General features: G+C 42.8%; 1 protein-coding gene across 2 annotated transcripts in view; it reads left to right on the top strand.

The window, feature by feature from the left end:
- The first annotated feature begins 6,515 nt into the window (after positions 1-6,515).
- The window catches only part of PLPPR1 (phospholipid phosphatase related 1), a 143,529-nt gene continuing 127,133 nt past the window's right edge, over positions 6,516-22,911 (top strand). For both annotated transcript variants that reach the window (XM_005533898.2, XM_088054285.1), the window contains exon 1: positions 6,516-6,757. The gene's annotated coding sequence lies outside the window, so the exon portion shown is untranslated. The remainder of the gene's footprint in view (positions 6,758-22,911) is intronic.

The raw sequence follows: 22,911 nt of genomic DNA, 5'->3' as shown, positions 1-22,911 counted from the left end.
ATAATTTTCAGCAGCAGTAAAAAGATTTACAACAATCCATAGGATTTTGCTTTTAGGCTGGTACCGGGTTCTGCTGTTAAGAACCATGGGCTGCGCCCATGAGCACGGGACACAAACAACATTAGGGCTAACAGCTCTCACACTTATTGACAGCCTGATAAGTTTTCACTTTAAGAAGTGACTACTATGCAAATTACTGTAACTTGCTTTTAAAATTAAAATCAACCACAAAATTTTACGATATTCACTAAAGTAAAGAAATTAGAAGGCATACTAAGAAATGGGTTTGTTTCTCTACAAAATAAATATTGCAGTCACTCAAGAAAAAAAAACAAACAGAGCTTACTTCTTTTTCCACTTTCTCCCAGGATGCATTTCTTGGAATTTTTCTAAGCTTCTCTCTAAAGCTTCTCTGCTCTTCCTGAAATCTCAAATTTTAATTACCGACACAGCTTACTGCTGCAGAAGCCCACAGCACTATCATACACGGAATTCTCTCAGAACCCGGTAAAACAAAGGCTTGCAACTTGCAGCTCCCTTGGTTTGGAGCTGATACCATACACCAGTACTGCTCCATATCTCACTCACACATCTGGCTAAGAAAAAGCTCTCTGAGACAGTTTGACACCAGTCCTTACTCTCGGAATCACAGAACTTAATGTGCCTAAGGTCTCATAAGACCCCGGCATAGAAAACCTGGGTCCCAGAGGGACTCACTTGGCTCTCTCACCATTGGGCATGTTCCCGGCCTGTTTCACGGCTTCAGGAGGTTCCAGGAGTCACTGAGAGCTCCTCCGATCCCCCTGTGCCTGGAGCAGGGAACCCGAACCAGCATCTGTGGTTCAATCCAGCCTGCCGGCAGCCACCTAAACACAGCTCTGCGGCTTGAGAGCTCCAAAATAAGTTTAAACAATCCAGGGGCACCAAGACTTAGACGGCCCCCTGCCCTCACTTTACTCAAAAGGGATGAGCTGAATTCATCCCCTCAGGGCACCCTCCGTGCCTGATCTTATCAGGGTTCGGCCCGACTCACGGCCGGCCGGAGCTCCAGGAGTTCCCTTGCACTCCTGAGGCTGACCCGCCACTCAGTCCCAATAGCTCGGCAGGGAGTAGCCCTGGGAGCACCATCTCCCAGGAAAACCTTTCACCGCCGCCACAGTGGGGCAAAAATACTTCTAAAAAAAACCAAAAAAAACAAACAACTTCAAACGCTGAACCACATACCAGCTCACCAAAGCGATCCCTCCCCCGCAAGCAGCTCTTGTTGCCCGGGGGGGGAGGAAAGGCGCGGAGGGAAGATCTCCACTAAAGATAACCTTGGCTTTACTCTGAGACCAGACCCGCTGAGAACAGATTTGATACAGCACCCCCGCGGCTCCTGGGCTACAAATCCCAGTTCTGGTTTGCCCCCCCCCGGGGCTCCATGACAGGAGCTCGCAGGGAGGAAGCCAATCACTCCATGTGTCCCCACCGTGATCTAGTTCCTGTGGAAACATTGACCCGTGTTCACTCTTACTCCAGCACAGCACAGGATACCTTTCCTCTTTAGCAACACAATTCCAAAAACAAACAAACAAACAAACAAACAAACTTTAACACAACAATCACACCTATTTACGCATTCTCACATCTGTTCATTCAACTCCACCCAGTCACAGCAAGACAATAAGGTGCTCTTTACTTCCCAGTTACTTGTTAATATACGCCCATGGGCACTGTAATATGTCAAATATCTCAAGTTTCTTGGATTATTCCTCAATTTGGCAGTTTTAAGTCCAAATTTCTTGGATTTAATCCTCAACTTGACAAAGTTTTAGAGAATCCACATTTTACTCTGTTTTCCCAGTGGATTGTGCCAGGAAAACCTTGGGCTCCCTTTCCCGAGGGGCTAACCCCTCCCCTGAGACCCAGTCCCAGTAACCCCGGGGGTATCTTGCAACCCCCGCTTCCCGCTCCCCCAAAGATTACTTACAATCCGTCTTCTTCTTTGGGTCTTCGTGCACAAGAATTATGGAGCAAAAATACCGCGGTTTTTAGGGAGCCTTTTCCCCTTTCCTTTGCTTTATTCCTCTCCTTCTTGTCCTCGGGGTTTTGACCTGCAGCCGCTTGGCCCACGCTAGGAGAAACGGAGCGGGGTCTGCTGAACTCAGCAGGGGCGCGCCTGTTTCCCCGTTCTGGATCTCCGGTGGTCCTAGAGGTGAGGTGCTTATCCCAGAAAGAGCCCCCAAAAATTCTTAAAAACGAGATTCACTTAATAAATTATTAAAATAATTTAATATAAATAAAAGACAATTAGGAGACATAAGAAATAAAGCAAAGGGTTAAAACGGCCGGGTGCCTTGGCGCGCTGCCAAGAGCACACCTGGTATCCCATCCTTGCTGTGAGGGGTTAATGCATATTCAAGCATGTCCCCTCCCTGGTTCCGCCTTCTTGGATCATGCTTCTGCACAGTCTCAGTTTCTGCTTGTCATCATAATTTTTTTGCTGGTCATCATTATTCTTGCTGGTCATCATTCTTTTGGAGTCTGGTTTCCTTTTCTCTGCAGATGGTCAGTTGTTGATAAGAGTCTGGGCCCCTCATCCTTCTTCTGAGGGCAGCTGAGCTTATCTTTCCCCCCTGCCCACGTCCTGGTACTGGCTTTTTGATAACAGTTTGGCTTCTATTGTTCTCTTGATAAGAGTTTGGGCCCCACTGTCCTTGCCCTCTGGGGTTTCCTTGCCTGGTACCTAGGAAATTCTTTTAAGCTTAAGACTTGTTAGCAAGAAAAAAGTACATACATAGCTAAAAAGTATTTAACATATAATATTCATCTGCGAAAGCCAATATCACAATACAAATTTATAACAGTATCCACACTGCTGTGGAAAAAAGTCAGATGGGGACACAGAGATGCACTTGTCCACTAGAGAGATAAAAAATGCTGATCCTTTCTGCTTTTTGGGGAGGTTGTCTCACAAAATTAGCAGCAAGCAAATGCAGGCTACATACAGCAAACATTTATGTTGTCACTACAGGCATCCAACTACAATACTTGATGGAGTAGTGTATGATTATTGTGACACATATTGTGCTGGATTTCTGGATCTCATCTACCCAAACACTCAAGCAAGCAAACAGCATTCAGCATGTTCTGCAACTGGCTTCAGTGGAATAAATCTAATGAGAATCAGAATGTGAGATGTCTTACTGGAACTTCTAATGGAAAAGATAACCAACTACTACCAGAAGTTACCAAAAAAAAAAAAAAATAAAAATAGTAAAGAACAGCCCTGTGAGTCCATGTGGCAAGTACACATCTATGATGAATGTCACTGCACTTATTCTTCCATGAAGATTTACAGACTGCTGAATTGTTGCAACCAGTCTTCACACTCCAACAAGGTTCAGGGAGCTGACAGATACCTAAGCCTCCTACTGAATTATCATTGATTGAAAACTAAGATTCGTTGCTTTTAGCAGCAAAGTATGAATCTTTCTCCTACAGTACACATCTGACTCGATCTTCTCGAGTGGCCCGGCTAGCTCAGTGATGAGGTTTCTCTTCACTCGAGTTTCGAGCCAGCATATGTTTGTGGGGTTCACTGATTTTCTTCATGAATCCAAGTCTATAGAGCGAGTAAAGAAATCAGGGGGGGACTCTCTCTCTGGTTTGCGTTCCACAGTTTATTTCTGTGAAGGGGAATCCAAAGGACGAGAGACAAAGGATTTGGGGTCTGGGGGGTCTCTTTTAACAGGGTTTCTCGGAGGGAGGGAACATCAGAGAGAGAACCAATTATTTTTCTCAGTTAGTACATCTTACAAACTTTCTACAAATCAAGGTTACACACACCAAGATAAGAAATAACAGACACCAGCTTCTTCAAATGCCCACGAAGGTGTAGGAGTATTCTCCACAGAGGGGCAGAGGGGGAGAGAGGGGGGGCCTGGTTTCCTGGCAACACAGGGGGGAAAGAAAGGGAAGGCAAGGTGAGCATGCCCTCTCAGCTTCCATAGTTTAGAGGCATTCTGGGACAGGAAAAAGTTACAAACTACTGTGTTGGAAAGAAGGGTTCTTTTCTCTCAACCCCGTGCTTTCCTGGGCTAAAGAAACTTCAAGCAGCTGGAAATGCCAGCGGGGTCCTCTCTTTACTCTATCCGGCCTCTCGCCGTGGGGCTGAGGAGAGAAACTTCAGTAACCATGGTAACTTGACGCCAGGTAAACAGTTTGGAGAAAGAGAAGCTGGGGGTGGGGGGAGAATCACAAGTAAAAGATGGGAAAAGATACATTTCAGGCTATCAACAACAAAACACATCCTTGCCTCTTTTCTGCCTATTGCAGAGAGCTGCACATTGCCCACAGGATTTCACTATGAATGTGGGTGGGAATTCTCCCAGCAAGTTGGGCAACACACTTTGGGTACCAGCTACACTGATTCAAAACATGAATCTGTAGTGATGTCTGAGAAGGAGATTAATATCTATTTAAACTTCCAGGCTAGGTATGCTTTTTCTGGGAAACAAATGCATACTGCAATCTGATGAAGTGGGCATCTCTAAAAATCCCATTCCAGGTGCAAGATACTTTGATTGTTCTGGAGGCAGCACATATTGATGAGAGACTGCATTAATTTGTTTGCTGCGGGGTGGGCTCATGTCCCCTGAGACAGAGGATGCAGTTCCTCATATTTACTATTTAGCAAGTGCTTCTGGCAAAAGATTATTTGTGTTTACACTTCTCCATTTGTTTTCTCTTTTGTTTGCTTGTTTTGTTCTCAAATGTTCCTCCTAGTAAAACATCTTCTGGAAATGCCTGGCCTATTTTAGGCTAAAAATAGCCTTTGTTGCTACTGCTGTAGCTCCATGAAAGCCACATAATAACCACACTAGGAAAGAAAACCTCATGCCCTACTGAGCTTCTCCAAAACGACAAGTGGGTCAGAAATCCATCTGACCAAAAAGCAGGAGGAAAACAAATCATACCTTCCCGCTCTGCTTCTACAAGGCTTGGTGATAGTGTAAAGTGGGGAAAAAGCAGAAAGGTATGTGAGTACTTTGCTTTCCCTCTGCCTCCTCTACATCCACCAAGGACAGTAGATGCCTCTTTTGAAGAGAAACAATGGAAGAAACAATGAAACTACAGGGATGAAAAGCTGCAAAAAAGACATTCTTATGTTGTTTCCACACTGTCATTCCTGAAATTAATATAATTTGATTTATCTCGTGGATAAATGTCAATCTTTGGATATGACCAGACCAGAGCTACTGATGCTGTTGCACTGCTGAAATGAACAGATACCTCTCATCCTTCAGTGGACTATGTCTGTGCTCCTACAAAGTCTTACAAAGGAAAAGGGCTTTGGATACCCAAATGTCTTCCTCTGCATTGCAGCAGACAAAACTTAATACTCCTCAAACCTTCAGTGAATAACTCTGAGCTATTCATCTGCACTCCTCAGTCAATATGGCCCACAGTCCAAACTGAAAAGACACAGTCCAGGCTTAGTGGTGGTCTCTGGCAAATCACCTCACTGCCATGGGCACAGGGCACCCTGTCCATGAAATGGTGGGGTCAAAAATACTCAAAAATGCTTCTGCAAGATGTCTTGGTGACTGAGGAAATAAATTCCATTGATTGATGGATACAAATTTTGTCATGATTTACTCTAGCTCGTGGGTGCTGTTTTTTTTTTTTTTTTTTAATTTTTACACTTAAGGCATATTGACAAGAACATGCCACACACTTGTGGGAAGACAGGACTCTGTGCTCACTTGCAGTAAACTACTGGGTCACTTTTTTCTTTGCCCTGCCAACTAGGAATTTAGCTTGAATGTAGCTAGGGTGGTACCATGCTCAGTTATAGAAACACATCTGTGAGTTTGAGTCAAATCTAAGCCTAAAACAGAGAAAGCACAAGCTCCTCTCCTTGTGTTCTGAGTGCTTAAGGCAGCTTGTTGAGGACCAGGTTCTGTCGGATACCATGAGTTCAGTGTCCTGGTAGCTCCCAGGTGGACAGGGCCATGGATAGTTTTAGGGTTCAGGACAACATCACTGTGAAGCAGCGTTGCAGTCCTGCATGAGGCATGGGGAAAGGGACACCCTTCTGCTCCAGACTGCAGAGCTCTTCTAACCCAGGGTATCCCCGGGATTTTGGAGCACCAACAATGCTGCGGGTCACCCAGACCACATGCCTCTGTCCTCGATGCAGTCCTGCTGTCGTGATGCCGGCGAAGTCTCTGGGGCATCGTGCTCCCCAGGGCGGGACCGGGAAAGGAGCAACCGGGAAAGTTGTCCGGCCGCCTTTAGCGTCCGCCGGCCACCGCCGAAGGTAGGTAGCGACGTCCCCGTACGCCGGACCCTGCTCCAGTCCACAAGGAGGGGACATCACCGGGAAAGGGGCCGAGCTCGGAAACCGCGGCAGCTCTGGGGGTCCGGCTCCCCCTCCCCTCCCTTCCGCCCGCCCCTCCCGGCTGGCCCCTGTCCCCTCCCTCCGCTCCGCCGCCGGGCGGGGGCTGGAGCTGGGTCTGGTGCCCAGGAAAACAGACGAAGAGCGGCGGCAGGGAGGGAGGGAGCTGAACCTGTTCTCCTCCAGGCATCGTTGCGGGTAATCGAGGCGGGAAGGGGCGAGTAGGACGAGGAAGCAGGCGGCACAGCGAGTGAGCCCCGGAGCCGGCCCACCCCGCTGCGGCGGAGGGCGGACCAAGATGCCCGACCGGCGAGCGCTGCCCACACCCCCTCCCGGAGACCGTCGACCGTAGAGGGGCCGCCGCGCCGCGGGGTGAGCGGGGCCGTGGGGCGCGGGGGATCCGGTGGGCGATGCCCGTGCGGGACCGGCGGACGCGGGGGCTGCGGGGAGCGGCGGGAGTCGAGGCGAGGCGAGGCGGCGGCTTCCCTACGCCGTGCTGCAGAGCGGGCCGGGATGCGGTGGGTCGGTGTTAGCGATGGCGGGAGTCGAGCGGGGGCATCGCCGCTTTTCCTGTGGCGGCTGCTAGGCTCCCGCCCTTTCCCTCGGGATTCCTCCCGTGAACAGCCCCGAGAACACCTTCCGGGAAAGGGTTCCACCGCCGGTGCCGTCAAGCCGCGGGGCCGTGCGGGTGGGCTGCGGTTTAGGAGGAGGCTGCGGCGACGGCTTCAGGGCGTGATGGACGCGCCGCATGCGGGGAGAGGGGCTTTGGAGCAGAGATGCTAAAATGTCACCGTGTAGGGTGTCCCTGTCAGGTTTGGATGCTTTGAGAGACACCTGACACTCGGTGTTTTTGCATCTATGCAAAACCTCAGTTTCTCCGGGAAAGGAGAGAAATGCAGGCGTTTTGATGAACTGTCAATGACAGCTTGCAGGTAGAGAGCTGAGATTTCCAAGCTCTAAGGTTGTACAGTAGTTCTCTGTCTCCTTGTGGGTAAGTACTTGAGAAATAAATGTGTCAGAGTAACAGCGCTTGTCCTGCATGCGGTGTGGTCTTTTGTGGGGCGTGAAGGCACCTGGGACAGAGCAGGGACCCCAGCAGACATCCTCCCCCCCCACTTCAAATGAGGTGGGTGTGAAAAAAAATAGAGAACATGGCTTTGTGCACAGATTTCTGCCTGTTTGTACTTAGGCAGAAGATGGAGTATTTTTAAAACCTTTCGTTCTTGTACAATGGGGGTTTTGTGCTTGCTTTGGGAAGGAAGGTTGGCATAGGAGTTACTGCAGAAGGGGTTACCTTTGAGGCTGAGACAACTTAGTGTGATTGCCCTCAGCCTTTGAATTTCAGGATCCCGCTTAATCTGAGGACATTGCTGTAGACCTCCCTCTCTTTTAAATCATCTCTGCTGCTCTCAGGTCTGATTTTTGAGTTGGTAGTTTCTAAAGGTAAAGACTGGTAAGACCTTAGGGGTCTTTATGCATTTGTCCACAGGTAACTCTGAATATACTGTACAGGAAGAGAATCTGCTTTCAAGGTTTGACACAGGGGAGAAAAAGGACAAAATTTACATCAACTGAGGAACTATCAAGCACTGGTAGCCATAACAATAGCTCCTCACTATCTTCCCATATTTATTTGTATTCCTTCCTTTCCTCCAACTTTCATTGTTGGCTCTCACATGGCATATTTCAATGTTGGCTTTTGCCTAGTCTGGGTAGAAAACCAGTGATGCCGAAAAAGATAATTAAAGCAACATGTAACAGCAAGGATGATATCAAGTGGCATTTCTCCTTTGATATGGTGGATGTGAACTTGTTTCAGTATATGTAGAATTACTACAAAAATCTGGTCAGAACTGTGCTGGTTGTTGGTGCTTATTAACCTGTTTCAACACACAATAAAGATTTTTTAAAAATTTTTTTCTGATTGATGAGACATCAGAGGAGAGAAGGACCTAGTAGGGAACCATATTCTTAATTCCTCAGTCATGTAGTTGCATCTGTTCAGTTACAGAACCTTTTGCTTGGTTTGTAATTGGAGATATTTGGTCTAGATTGAGAGAGTTCAGTAGCAGAAAAAGGAGGCTTTTGAATTTTTGGTTGATTTTTTATTTAGTACTGTACCTCAATTCTCTTTGACAGCTTTGGTCATCGTGAAAAACTGACTTTTTTTTTTTTTCTTTGCTCTCTCTTCCCTGTCCCTTTGTCCAATGGTAAGAGTCTACTACCATTGTACTTCGTTTTTTGTGTGTTTTTTTAAATTGGCAGACATATCTATAATTATTACTTCCCTCAGATAGTAAGTTGAACTGATCAGCCTACTTGTGCTCTAGTTTTTCATCTTAATGGTTTCTGCAGCCTCAAATAGTTATGTGGTTTATAAAACAGCATGGAGGACGTGTGTTTTTCCAGTTGTGTTCATGAGGAACTATTGTGAATACCACTTTGGAATTTTATTGTGGAGTTGTCACTAGACCCTCAAGAAATGCAAACTTCTCTAGTGGAAAACAGCTACATATCATCAGTGCTTAAAAGAAACATTTCTTTGATCCACCAGTGCTGTCCTATGTGTACCGGGTGAAGTTATGGTGAAAGAAGCTTTTTCAGTTGGTGACTCTTCAAGTGTAAGATCTGCCTTTGTTTCCTCAAAATAAAGGCAGAACAAAGATAAATTCTATAGTACTGATTCCAGAAGACTTACGTGCCTGTCTTTTCACTCTGTCTTGGTTTGTTCCCAGCAAGTTTGTGATACATGGTCGATTCTCCACTAGTTTTCACACAAGAGTGGTGAAATCAGCTGTGCCACCTTGTTTTGATTGACTGAAACCAGAATGCTTATTTCTTAGGAAGTAAGTGAGGACACCCCAGATTATAACTTCTTTTGAGATCTTTGCTGTGTTTCAGACCATTGCTTCCCAGGTGAGAATTCCCAATGCAAATTAAACCAGTTCAGTTGTGTTCTGTGTTTGGCAGCTGGGTGGTAAATTCTCCAGAACCTGCTGGATAGTGTCTGCTGTGGCTTTGCCTGGGTGTAAGTGATGCTCTGTGCTTTGAATTTTCAAACTCTGGAGGAATTCCATGCTCTTTAGATAGCCCAGATTGATGTTACTATGAATTCTTAGCCCTGTACCATTCACAGGGAATTTCTTTTTCATGTTTTGTTTTGGCTTTTTGTTTCGTTTTTAATCTTATCACTGAAAAGACTAGGTGCCAAGATCAATTTGCAATCCCAAATAGGTTTTCTGAAGAACACGTAAAGCTCTTGGAGTTTTTAACAGATAGATGTTTGGATGGAGCACAACACAAAAATAATGGCCAGCACGTTTATTGCCATTGGTGTGCAAAGTTGGTGCTTCAGCTCACATGTCCTCTCTCCTTATTTAGGTATTTGCTAGGTTTACATATCCAGAGTGAAACTTGCTTTTCAATGGTGCTATTCAGAAATGCTTGCTTGGCAGCAGCTGAGAGACCCATTGTGAAGGGCATTGTTGTTCACAATGCATGTCCTGATTTTGAAAATCTCATGTAAAAATTTTGTAAAAATTGTGCTACCATCAACATCTATTGGATGGACATGGGGCTGAAAAGGAGAGGCTACAAAATCTGACTTTTACTATCTACCCTGGATAATCATTATCTGGGTTGTTAGATATGGAGTCAGCATTAACCTGTTTTCTCCGTTTTTGGAAAGCTGCTTTATTGGTAGCCTGCACCTGTCAAAACAGCTGAAGAGCTGGCCAGTGTTGTAAACAATCAGATGTCTTTACAAAAGTATGTTGTGACATGATAGGGGAGAATGGTTTGAGACTGAAACAGGGTAGGTTAAGTTAGATTTTAGAAGAAAAAAACCTTTACTCTGAGGCTGGGGAGGCACTGGAACATGTTGCCCAGTGTTGTGGATGCCTCGTACCTGGAAGTATTCAAGGCCACTGCAGAATCTGGTCCAGTGGAAGATGTCCCTTCTCATGGCAGAGGGGTTTCAAGTAGATGGTGTTTAGAGATACCTTTTAATCCTGTGATTTTGTGAATCACATGTAACAGTGATGGGAGCAGTTCAACACGGTCCTAGGGAACAGAGGGTAGCATCATTCATAGACTTGTTGCACTACTTTTTTCCGTAGTAAGTGAGTGGATCAATGTCTGTCCAGCCTCTTGAAGTACAAGATAACTTTCCCTAACCAAGTGAGTTTCCTGTATTTTATTTCAAAAGGGTCAAGCTTCATTAGTGCAGGGTACAGGACATCCCGTAACAGCATGTGGATTGTGTTGTGGAGCTGCCATACTTTCTGGTTATAGTGAAAGTTGTATGGGAGTGATCAAGGACGTAGTCAGAAAGGGTGGGGAGGGGGGGAGGGAGCAGCACAGGTAGAAGAGTGGGCTTATATTTATATAAATATTTGTGTTTTGATCAATTTTCCTGAAGGATTTGTAATGTGTTATTCTCTTATCTTAACCAGAGCAAGAATTAGCTTCAAGACAGATCCATGTGCAGAAATGTGCTGATCAATAATTTATCATCTCCTCAAGGGATCTGAGGACCAGAATAAACTGGAGAGTCATGCCCCTCATTGCCAAATAACAGACTTGTGTCTGCTAGATAGAGTTAGCTATGGGGCTTTGATATCCTTTGCTTCTGAAGTAAGGTTTCTGCTTTTCTTGTTTTGAGGGTGTCAGTGTTATTCATGGTTATACAGCGTGCCACACTGCCACATATCCTCTGCTCCTTTAAGCCATTTGTTTAAATAGCCTTGACAATACATGCCTTCTTTGACTTTATTTTCTCTTTGCTGTGCTCTAGCAAATGGATCCTTTGCTCAAAAAAGTTATCCAATGGAGGAGCAACATTTATCATTGATGGCTCTTACCATTGCTCTTGAACCAAAAAGAGGTTTTACAGAAACCATGGCAAATCACATGCCTGTGAGACACCAACTCTCTTAATAGCTGTAAGTCCACAGTTACAATCTCAGAAGGTGGAACTGATTTTGAAATTGAACTCTGCACAATTGCAAAATCCAGCTTAATTCCTGTCTGAAGACAGATGATATATAAGTCTCCAGAAACAAGTCTGAATCTCATGCTTGGTTGGCCCTGGCAGAGTCTCATGTGAGTAGACCTGAATGCCTCTTAGAGGTCGTCAAAGCTAACAGGTTTCTACAGAAGCTGAGGGTTGAACCCTCTTAGAAGAGGTGCTCTGTTGAGTAACTCAAACAGGAGCATGAGACTGCAGTGTGAAATTTCCACAGATGTTTGTTCTGTTGCTTTTTGCTGCTTAACAGAGGTTCCACTTAATTCAGAATCTTTCTTCACCATCCATCAGTATAAATCTATCAAAAGGAGGAAAAAAGAAGTCCAGCTTCAATGGAAACACACACTGCAAGAGGCAGTTGTATCACATTTCTATTCTGCTCTGTGCTTCTGTCACCCACACTTGTAAAATAGTCAGTGACAACAACATGAAGTACATTTAATTTCCCCATATATAATAATTTATTGTATTTGGTGAGTAATTGCTAGTAGCTCTTCTATGGTAACTTGTTTTTCTTCTTGTTCCAGACTTGTTCCATTCCTTGTGCATGGAGGGGGACATTTAGTAACACATAAACTGAAGAGAAACTAAGTTATTTGTTTTTAATTAACTGAGATATTTTGCAAGAAACTTGAAAAATGTAACTTTGTATAATGCAGATGGGATTTTCGGAGTATTGCATGCGAATAATTTATGGGAGAAAGGCAAAGTATTGGAAAATGAAGAGTAGTTGTAAAAGGATGGGTTTTCTTCTCTAGAATGCCTAAATCACTCTCTTTTGTGCTCAAAGTTTGCTTGTAATACTGATGAAGTATTTTCATTAACCTGTCAGAATAACACTGTTGTGATGACAATGCTGTATTTGGATAAATGAAGCCAAAAGAATGATTTAGAGTTTACACAGTCTTGTGAAGGAGTCTTGCCTCTCACAGAGCAAACCTGCTGTACAAGCTCATGGTCTCCTTTGCTAAAGCTCTCTTACTTTGTGATAGGCCATGGTCAGCAAGCCAGACAAGAGATGGACAGCCTACAAAATACAGGGCTGTGGGGTAACAGCCCCGTAGACTGCCCCCAAATGTCATTTGTAGCCAAGTGTCCCCAGATGTCTTTGTTTCTTTATATATTTGTCTAATGTTTCTTTGTAAGGACCATGCCCACAGATTACTCTGAGCACAACACTGCTTTTGATGGAGGCACCTGAGAAGGTGTCTTGGCATTCACTGTGCTGGGGATGCTGTTGATCAGCAGGGAAAACACATGTGTGCTGAAAAGGAGTGTGTGAACATCACTTTGGTATGACTTAGGGAGATGTCAAGTGGCTCAAACCTTTGCTAGATTGAAGAACCCACTGTTTGTAATCCATGATGATGAAAAGTAGAACAGATTTTAAAGAATTGGGTGTGAAAATTGTTTGTCACTGGATCATTGTAGCAACCAGAGTATTCAGGGATTTGAACTGCTGGTAGAATGGGCTCCACCTTAAAAAATACGTGGTGATAGTGGGTACGTTTCTTAAAAGCAGGACCAGGTCAGGCAGAAGAAACCAGTCTCCAGCATTATACTTCAAACACTGGGCTGAGTCAAGGCAATTTCAGTTCTCCACAGTGCAAATGTAAGCCACAAACTGATAAAGGTTTCACATCCTTGCATCACTCCCACAAACTGTTCTCAGTTATCTTGAGAATACAGTGAGAAGATATAACACAATTTGCCAGTCATGAAATCCATCACAAGCAGGTAGTGTCTGTCAGCAAATAAAATATTAGAAAAATAAAGTGGCACTCAAGAAGTACCCAGCTTCATGAGGCTTTCACTGAGACCCTGTTATTTGCTGGCTGCACAGGCTGTGTACTCTGAATGCAGACATAGACTCATAAAGCCACTGAGGCTGTAAAAGACCTGTAAGATCATCCATTCCAGCCATTAAATGGTGTCCTGGCGTCATGGCTGCGGGTTGGTTTTCTGTGCTGATGAGCATCAGACAGAGGGCAGCCTGTGGTTTTGAGAAAACTAGAGGTGGGTCATGGGTTGTGGCCACCACTTTACTACTGTAAGGCTGCTAAAAACACAAGAGACAAATCATTTGTACATAATCATTTCAGGCACCACTACAGTAGTGAGTGGGGAGAGGCCATTGTTAATGTGGGGCTGTCACACACAATACATCTGCTGCTGCCCTCGTGCATGCCCCAGTGCATGCAGCCAGTGACCCAAATGTCTGAGAAACAGCTCAGAATTGTTCCGGTACCTGAGATTAGATAAGGACAGCAGCAGAAAAGGAAATGAGGGGTTCAGTGATATTCAGCTTGAGCTTTGTAGAGAAGCTGTAACAGCAATACTGAGGTGGCTAAAGGCCACATTAATCTGCCCTGTTGCCCATCCCAGAGGAGGTGTAATCCACATCAAAGAGGCAGCACCTGGACAACCCACAGGCTGTCAGCAGGCTCAGCTCTCAGGGCTGGGGGGAGCTGGCTGTGCACCACTTATATCTGCTCACAAATTATGCAAGGCAGTTGCAGAATATTACTAATTCACAGGTGTTCAGCGAGAAAAGCTGCACCTATGCTGCATGAGGTGATCTTTAAAGAGGAGCTGTTCGAGGACTTATGTGATGTGCATGAGAGAGGAGGAAATTTTAACTAGAAATGGTTGGTCTATGGCTTTGTTTCTCTTACTCAAGCAGTTTCCATAGCAAAAAAAAATTCTGCAACATACAGATTTCTGCCAGAAATTACTCAAATTTGAAAAGTTTTTGCCTGAAATATTAACCATACATTTTTTTTTCTGTAGGGCTGTTTTTTTTGAGGTCTTGTTCTATGTTTACATAAAATTGCAAATACAAAATTATAAACCACTTTGAATAGCATTATTGGGGGTGAGGGTTGTTTATTTTCTTTGTTCATTTCCCGTTGAGAGTGCAAGGATTTATCTGTTTTTCTCTATTGTGTTAGTGCCACGAATTTGACAGAGAAGATTGTACTTTTGACTTTCAAATCTACACAAGGAATGTGGACTTTGAAGTAGGAAAACAAATTAAGAATCTAGTGATGGACCCTGATGTCTGCTAATTCTATTTTTGTGTATATGTGTTCATTATTTGGATTTTTAGAGGGAATTTAATGAGTTTGTAACCACAAATATCAATGATGGAAATAACTAAGAACTGGGAAGAAAATTATTTTGGGTTGACCAAAGCCATAAGCTGTTTTTTTTGCTTACAGGAGGAAAATAGGGTGTCATTTCAGATATTTTGAAATATTTAATTTGCTTTGTATCACTGTTTTATCTCTTTATAGTTTGCAGTTTCTTTGAGTAATTTTATTTATCCAGAGTTCAATTTTGAAACTACCTGCTAGATTTGATGACCAAAATTGTGTTCCCCAGCCCCTCTGCTGCTATTTCCTTTGGATTCAGCTGTCTCCTTAAGAGAATGAAAAGCACAGCTAGGTGCTCCACAGAGCAGCAGCAGTATGAACTGGGCACATTGTATTTATTCAGTATTGCCTGTGGTGTCTCAGGAAGTGACAACATTTGTCCTTACAGTAAAAGGACCACCAAAGGCAGATTCTCCTGCCACTCTAGTAGCTCTTGAAATAGAAGATTGAGACACTCTATTTTTTTATAAAACCAGTAACAATCTTGTTGCCTAAGCATGATATCAGACCTCACTTCTAATCACCATAGGAGTAATTGATAAATTATCTACATGAATAAATGCTAATGTCAGTCTGAACAAAGAGCAACAGAAAGACACCCTCACTGGAATGAAAAAAAGAAAAAGAGTAAATAGCATCGACCTTATTGTCGTCATGTTGTTTTTATTCTCTAAATAAGAATATTTGGGTCAAGGAAATGGTATAGAAACTCACTGATGTTTTTTTAAATACCAGTAGCTCTGTATCTCCTGGCATGGCAGTCTGTATTTTCCAGTACATAATGACCTGCAATCAATCTGCAGTCATTTCCAATCAAATGCTCATGTCTTTGGAATCAACACTTGTGGGTGCTCAAAGGAAAAACAAATCTATTATGACATCAAAAAATCCGTTTCAAGAAGGAGCTTGTTCTATAAGTTCTTGCAGCCCAGCAGCCCTATATGAATTCTTTCGGTGTTCAAAAATAATTTAATTATCATATATCTGATGTTTGAGAATAATTACTATTGATAGTTTTAATTAATAGTTGACATAAACTGTATTCCATCTCGGGTTAGACAAAGTTAAATTAGGGATGGATGTTAGTACATGCCTGGTGATCTGGAGATAGGCCAAAAGCTGGAATATGTTGTTCATCGCGTGACTTGAGATCCATAATACTCACCCATGTCCACAATGTCCATCAACACCCACATCATCATTACCCTAACTTACCCTATTGAACTGTGAGGGGTGTTTGCTTTTAAACTATTGTGTTGCTGGTTGCCACACTCCTGGCAGCAGCTGAATGTCCACAATGTTTGTGCCCTCCTTGGACTGCAGTTCCTGCCTCATCTCAGGTGCCTGATGCAGCATTGCAAAGAGAGAGTGACAGCCAAAGGGGAGAATATTCTTCTTTCATCAGGACAATGTGGCAGTGTGATATTGATGATACCCATACAAGGGACTGACCTTTTCATTGTAGACTTCGGCATTAGCAGCAAGGAAATTTCTGACAAAATTTGCATTTTTCTTCCCTAAGCATTTTTCAAAGTTCATTTTTGATACTAGAAATGGCTACTTGACATTGCTTTGGGACAGATTGTTCTTTGGTTTGCTCTCTTGAAGTCTTCATTTGCTTACCACACATCACCTTGGTCAACATACAACCTTGTCTTCTTGTAATTTCTTCTTGGGAAACTAACATCTTCATAACACTTTCTTAATGTTACCATCCTTTTATAATGGTAAGGCCTCATTTCTCTTAAGAGGAAATACTCCTTTGGCTTCATTTGTACAGAAGAGACAATATCTACTTCTCTCAAAGACTGTCTGATGGATGTATCTCACAGTCATGAAAGATGACTTAATCTGGTTGAAGTTATTCATGGGGTTCTTGGCTGAATATCTCAAAGAAATGCTTTCACAGATCTAAAATGCACTCACCTGAGAGCAGATGTTTGGTTGTATTATTCCTTTTATAGGGCAGGAAAATTGGCTTCTAAATGTGAGTTCCAAAGACAGGAGTACTTTAAAAAATGGTAACAAAAAGAACAAAACGATTTGTTGAGTGAGAGGCTACTTTTCACTAGTCTTTTGATATGTATTTTCTGGTTTCAAAATTACTACTGAGATCATGCTGATTCCTGGTTCTAAGATGTTTGCCGTGGTATAGAGGCCTAGCAAAAGAGCTATTCAGCTTTAAATCATATTTCACAGGTCTCATACTAAATTTTACCATGGAATTCATGCAGGGCACACTTGCTGTTTGCAATGATGTGAGGTTGACTGATTTTTTAAAAACAGTACTGTAATATGGAACAACAAAAAGCAATAATTACAGAATTGCCATTTCTCTTCCTTCTTACCCAAAGTAGGGATGGATAGCCATAGCAAAATTCTGACTATTATTGCATGTAGAATTTCATTTAGCTTGATGATCTTCTGCAGAAGCCAGTCAGCGATGCAGGTAATTTAAAAAATAAATTAAAAGGGGAAAGTTAATTTATTTATTTCTATTATAAATCATTCAACAAGGGAAATAGAAATCAGGAATAAAATCTACACTGTTTTGCAAGAAGAGATGAATGAGTCAGTCAATAGTACATTAATCAGATGGAGCACAGTGAGAGCACTTTCACATGTAAAGTTCATCACAGGACAGAAGAGCAAATTTTGAGATTTGTGTATTATGTGCCCCAGTGAAATGATAGTATCAATGCCTGTATGGGTTTTGATTGTCATTGAATAACTTCATGAGCAGAGAGTGATTAAGAAGATCAGGATACCCAAGTTCTTCCCAGACTTCAGGCTAGCATGGGATTTTTATGTGGTGCTTTGTCCCTTGTCATCTCCTTTGTCGTCTTGTAATAGAAAAAAGCATTTTTCTCTCCTATGTCCAAACCTTTTGCCCTTCGAGCCAGATGTGTGAGGACTCAAACCAGTCATATTCATTTCCTTCATCCTCCTCAACAACATTTCATGTACCAGAACTTCCAGCTATTTTCTGCTTTACATAAATACTTCATTGTGACTATCCAAACCTCTTTTGGGGTTTGTTTCCTTACAGGTATTCAGTGGCAAAGCGTTCATCAGCCTGCCTGCCAAGCATCAGGTTCTTTTCAGGTTGTCTACCAGGTGTTCTCTGACCATCTTCCTTGGATGTTCAAGCCTTCTTCCAGCCTTGGCCTTCTTTAATACACTGGTCTTCTCAATTCTAACTTACCTTTGTCTTTTACAGTTTTGGTTTCATCTACCCATGATGATAAAGAAGGGAGAAGCTAAAACTTCCTAAGTCACTGCTTCATGTCAGAAAAGTGAGCTGAGATTACTAGGAAATATTAGTTAAGGCATTCTTGGCAGCAATTGCACCTTTTGAGTTTTTTTAAGCCTTAAAGGCCTCAGTGAGAGACTCGAGGTTTTGTTCAAGCCATCAGTGATTCAAGACTGGTGGATTTTTTTAATTATTTTGCTTTTAAGCCTTCAAACAGTTCTTCTGCTGGAAGGTTTTGTTGGTAAGTTGTTAAGCACAATGGGTAATGGAAGTATTTCAGTTCAGGTGAGTGATAGGTGGAAACTGGAAACTAACTTTCAGGTCTTCTCTCTCCCTCTGCATTAGTGTAGGAGAAGCAGTTCATGCCCTGTCTTATCAGTTTGGTGTAAACATTGCTTGAACATTTGAGTGGTGGCAGCTTGCAAACAATGGCTGAGGTGCTGGGAGGATGTAGTTCTTAGGCTGAAAGTTATGCAAAACTCCTCATTTTAATGTATGCACACTATATCCATGTTTGATGAGTATGAGTTACCTCAGATAGAGCTGGGATTTCAGTGGGAGGGGAGAAGGCAAGTGTTAATGATGTAAAGTGGAGGTAGAGAAGGAAGGGAATGGAATGGTGTTAAAGGTAACGGTTTTATCTGCATCAGTTGTTCTGGCAATGACAGAATGTTCCAGGAATGAGAGCTGGTCTCTCTTTATACCTTCCAGGCTGAGCAGAAGTTGGGGTCCCCCCCAAATGGTCCTGGGGTGCATGAGGATAAACAGATGAAGTCAATTACAATCATGTTTTGAGTCTTGCATCTAGGGGCTATATATACTGGAAATACTGGTATGTAGTCACTACAAAGGATAACCTTCACCATTGACCAGAGCAATTGCTAGCCCCATTAAGGCTGCATATAAAAAGTGCTTTCATATTTCAAACAAAACATCTCAGGAAATGGAAAAACCAAATGTTTGCTGACTTGTATCCTTATCTGTTGTAGCAGTACTATACTTGCTCAGAATGATAATTTGACAATTTGAAAAACTAGCTGCAATAAAACTGTTTACTGAAATGAAAAGCATCAAATCAAAAGGCTTTTCCAGAGTGGACCAGCCTCAAACAATTTAGCAACTCATGCATATGTTAACACAGAATGTTGTATCTCTAAACCAGCCCTATACTGCAGAGCTGTTATGTCAGGATTATCACCATGCAGCTCCTTTATTGGTGTGCCTACAGCACTTACAGCTCTACTCTGCCACTGCACTCAGAGCATGATCTTGGTTTGACCTCCTATGCAAGCAGGTAGGGAGTATCCTTTGTTGATGTTCTAAACACAGTAATACATGCCTTGTCTCAGGAACATCCTGAGCTCTAAAAGTACCCTCCAGAGAAGCACATGTTTCTTTTCCTTTTCTCTTTCTGTCTGTGCATGCAGCTCATGGCACTGATTTGCTGTCAATGCCCTGGTTCATTGCAGGCACTGAAGTTACACAGGTTTATAACAGAAGATGGCTCATGTCTCATGTGGAGGGTGAAATATGACCCTGTGCACATAGCCTAAGTTTTATGTACTGCATGGCATTAGATGGATTAAGAGGGATGAAATTAGGCCAGATAGAAAAGTAATTGTGTTTTCCTCTGATTTCTGGTTTGCTCAGATTAAGTAGTGATTAATGCAAGCAGTCTAATGATTGTGTTACTTAAGAAAAGCTATTTTTTCAGAAATCTTCATTATGATGATAAATCTTGCAGCTCCCATCCTGGCCATTTAGGAATAAAAATAAATGGCAAAGTCTGTGTATATCCTTGTCATGGAGTTACTTTACCTTTAAGAAAGTTTAAGTTGCTGGGAACTGCCTGGAGTCTTTTCTCCTGACCAATTATCGGTCATTGCTGAGAATTGACAGCAGTTTAGGCCATTGAAAAGTGGGATCAACTTGTGAACCGTACCTTAAAGTGTAAAACCAGAGCTCTCTTGGTTCTCTTTGTTTCCTGGCTGGGAAGGGTGGCAGAGCTCCAGGCCTCCCGTTCCCTGCCCAGGCCATGCGGCCGGGCGGGGACTGGGCTGGGCCCAGCGTCTCCCGGCCGGGAGATGCGGGCCCTGTGGAGGGGGTTTTCTCCGGGCTCCGGCCGGGCCGGGCCGAGCCGAGCCGATCTCTGGCTCGGCTGCAGGTTTTTTGCTGTGGCTGGATTCACTGGAGACTGCTGAGTGAAGAAGGACAAGGGCTCTGGGCCTGCAGCGGGCTGGGCGCGGCGACTGCACTCTCCAGAGCAGCCATGAGGAACTTTCCATCGCAGACGGCTCCAGCTCCTGCACCGGCCGAGGCCACAGAACTACCTACAACAGCCTGGGCAAGATTTTAACTCTTTCATTTCCCAGATGAGACTTGCGGATTAATCTTTTTATCCAGAGAGAGAAAAGAGAGTGATCAACATGAAAAGAGACTTTATAAACTACCAGTGACAGGAAAGAAAAGAAGCTTCAGAAAATGTAGAGAATTAAGAAGATGCTTTAATTAAGCTGAAATATCTTTCTGTTAAAACTATGGAAATGGACAATAAGGTCTTGAAAACACTCCTTTAATTCATGACAGTAAATAGGGAGGAATAGAGTGTTCAAAGTGTAAATTTTGAGTAAAAAAGTAGAGTAATTATGGTACAGTGAAGTGCTGGAAGATTTGAAGCCTTGAGAGGCAATGAGAAAACTGTTTTCTAGTGAAGCTCACAGAAACAGATGAAGAAGACTTTTTTTGCCTTTGAATAACTTATCCTTAAAAATCCCATCCCTAGACTCATGGTCCATACACACTTCAGAGTGATGTGAAAATGGGAGGAGTGGGCTCTAATAACAGCAGCTCTGGGCAGCTAACATTAGAGCAATGGAAAACTATAACAAAAATAGTTTTTCTTGTGAGAAACTCCATAAATTAACAGGAAGGAACTTCTGTTTCTCTATAAAGACTGGTGAAAAGACTGTAGCAAGAATTGGGACTGTTTTAACCATCAAAGTTCCGAAGTTTTTGTCTCTTTTGTCATGTGAACAAGGGAATAGTGGGTAGACAGGGGATGAAAAGGTTTTTTCTGGAAGTTTATTCTGGTGTTCTTATTGTAGTTTGTCAATAAACTTTCTTTTTTTTCCCTTTTAAGTTTTATGCCTGTTTTGCTCTTGTTCTAATCCATATCTCACAGCAAGAAATAAGTAATTTTCTTAGTTATTGGTTTAAAACCACGACAATCCTTTTCTTGTGTAACATTATTACAAACTTTTGACATCAACTCATTGACATTTGGAGAAGCTGTTGCAAGAGACTTTCAGACCACCTTTCCCCTTACTGTTGCTATGTTTTCATCATAGAATTTACAAGATCTTTGGTTCTCTTGAACTTAGTGGCAAAGCTTCTACTGATTCAGTGGGGTCAGGGTTTGACCCACTATTTACAAGTGCTTCCCTCCCCTCAAACATAGAATCATAGATCATTAAGGCTGAAAAAGGCCTCTAGAGTCATCCAATCCAGCCTTCGATTGAATACTACCACCTCTACCACTAAACCATTACCCTAAGCATCACATCTTCATGTTTTATGAGCACTTCCGGGGACAGTGATTCCACCACTTCCCAGGTCAGCCTGTTCCAGTGCTTGACCACTGAAGAAATTTTTCCCAATATTGAGTCTAAATCTCCCCTGGAACAACTTAAGTTTTATCTTATTTAGTATGAAAAAGGTTAATGCCTAAAACAGGTAATTAAAAAAATGGACTATCTTGCCTTGATTTCAGATGTTTCCCAGGGGACATTTTCATAGTACAGTTTGTTTAGAAGCACGTATGGTGTGCATGCTGACAAACAATGAACACCAATTCATCAAGGTATTTCTCTTCCAGACAGATATGTGTTTGGCTGAATCAGCCCTCAGTGTATGCTCACCTCTCTTTTTGCTGTCACCTTCCACTCTGCTTTGCTACTGTTGTCTCCCATTCTCACAATTATATGGAAAGAAAATCAAGTCAAATTAGCTTCTCTGCACAAAAAAAAAATTAAAAATAACTGAAGCTTTCTGGAATGTGTGGCCTCACACTGAAGAGCTGCTAACACCAAAAAACTTCAAGAAGTTTCACTTCTTGATGATTTGGCCAGAAAGCAAAGTGCTGGGGCTATAAATTAGGTTGATGGAAGTAGAAAGGGTGGGTACTCAGATGCATTTAGGTCACAAGTCTGCCTGTAGAGGGATTAGGAAGAGGCTGTAGTTAAGTTTATTATCCTGCAGTTTGCTACCACCCACCAAGCACCTGGAGGCTGCTGCTGTCAGGTGGGATATTGAGTGTGATCCGTGACTGCTCTGATGCTTTTATACTGGTCCCAGTATTAGTGGTTGGAAGCACAGTTTATCTACTGCTGAATGGGTACAGATCAGGTGTCTGAGCTGCTTGTATTTCCAGTGACTACTTGCTTTGTAAGCATCATCCTGAGTAGGGTACCTGAGAAAATCAATCTTGATGTTGTCTTTTCAGAGCTTGAAGAAGCTTGAGATGGGCACTACAAGGGGTATGTGTTGTCTAGATGCAGATATGAAAGGAGAAACTGGATAAAAGAATTGCAGTGCTTTTGGCAAAAGCAGTGGGAATGTTACAGAGAAATTAGTCTGAGGAATGGTGTTTTTATCACGGCTTAGACCATAGTACAGGCACAGTACAGTACTGTATCCCTCGAGGGTCCAGATAATATAAAGAAAATTAGCCAAGAAACAAAAAGCATTTAAAAATTCTAGTTGCACTTTGCTACTGACTTACTACTATGGCAGCATAGCTGATGTTGGTAATGAGATATGCCAATTATAGAAGTTTTCTTTCTCAAAACTGTAGGGGAAAAATATTTTTGAGGTTAATTGCCTCATTTTTTTTTTTTTCTAATAAGAAGCTACAGTCCTTTTCAGAGTTTTGAAAACAGGTTTTGAGGAAAGAAAAATTATCATGTTCAAAATGAAAAATATTTCAAGAAAGCCAACTTTATTATTCTTCTAATGCATGTATTTTTAAACTCAGCACATAAAATTGTAAGATAGTTTCTCTCTGTGCATGATGAAATGGAAGAATTTGAAAATT

Source organism: Pseudopodoces humilis, chromosome 4 (genome assembly GCF_049639895.1).
Source record: "Pseudopodoces humilis isolate 2021_Gansu_Grassland_sample_001 chromosome 4, ASM4963989v1, whole genome shotgun sequence".
In the NCBI taxonomy this organism is placed as follows: Eukaryota; Metazoa; Chordata; class Aves; order Passeriformes; family Paridae; genus Pseudopodoces; species Pseudopodoces humilis.
Note: the sequence above shows the minus strand (reverse complement) of the source record. Positions and strands in the feature narration are given on the sequence as shown.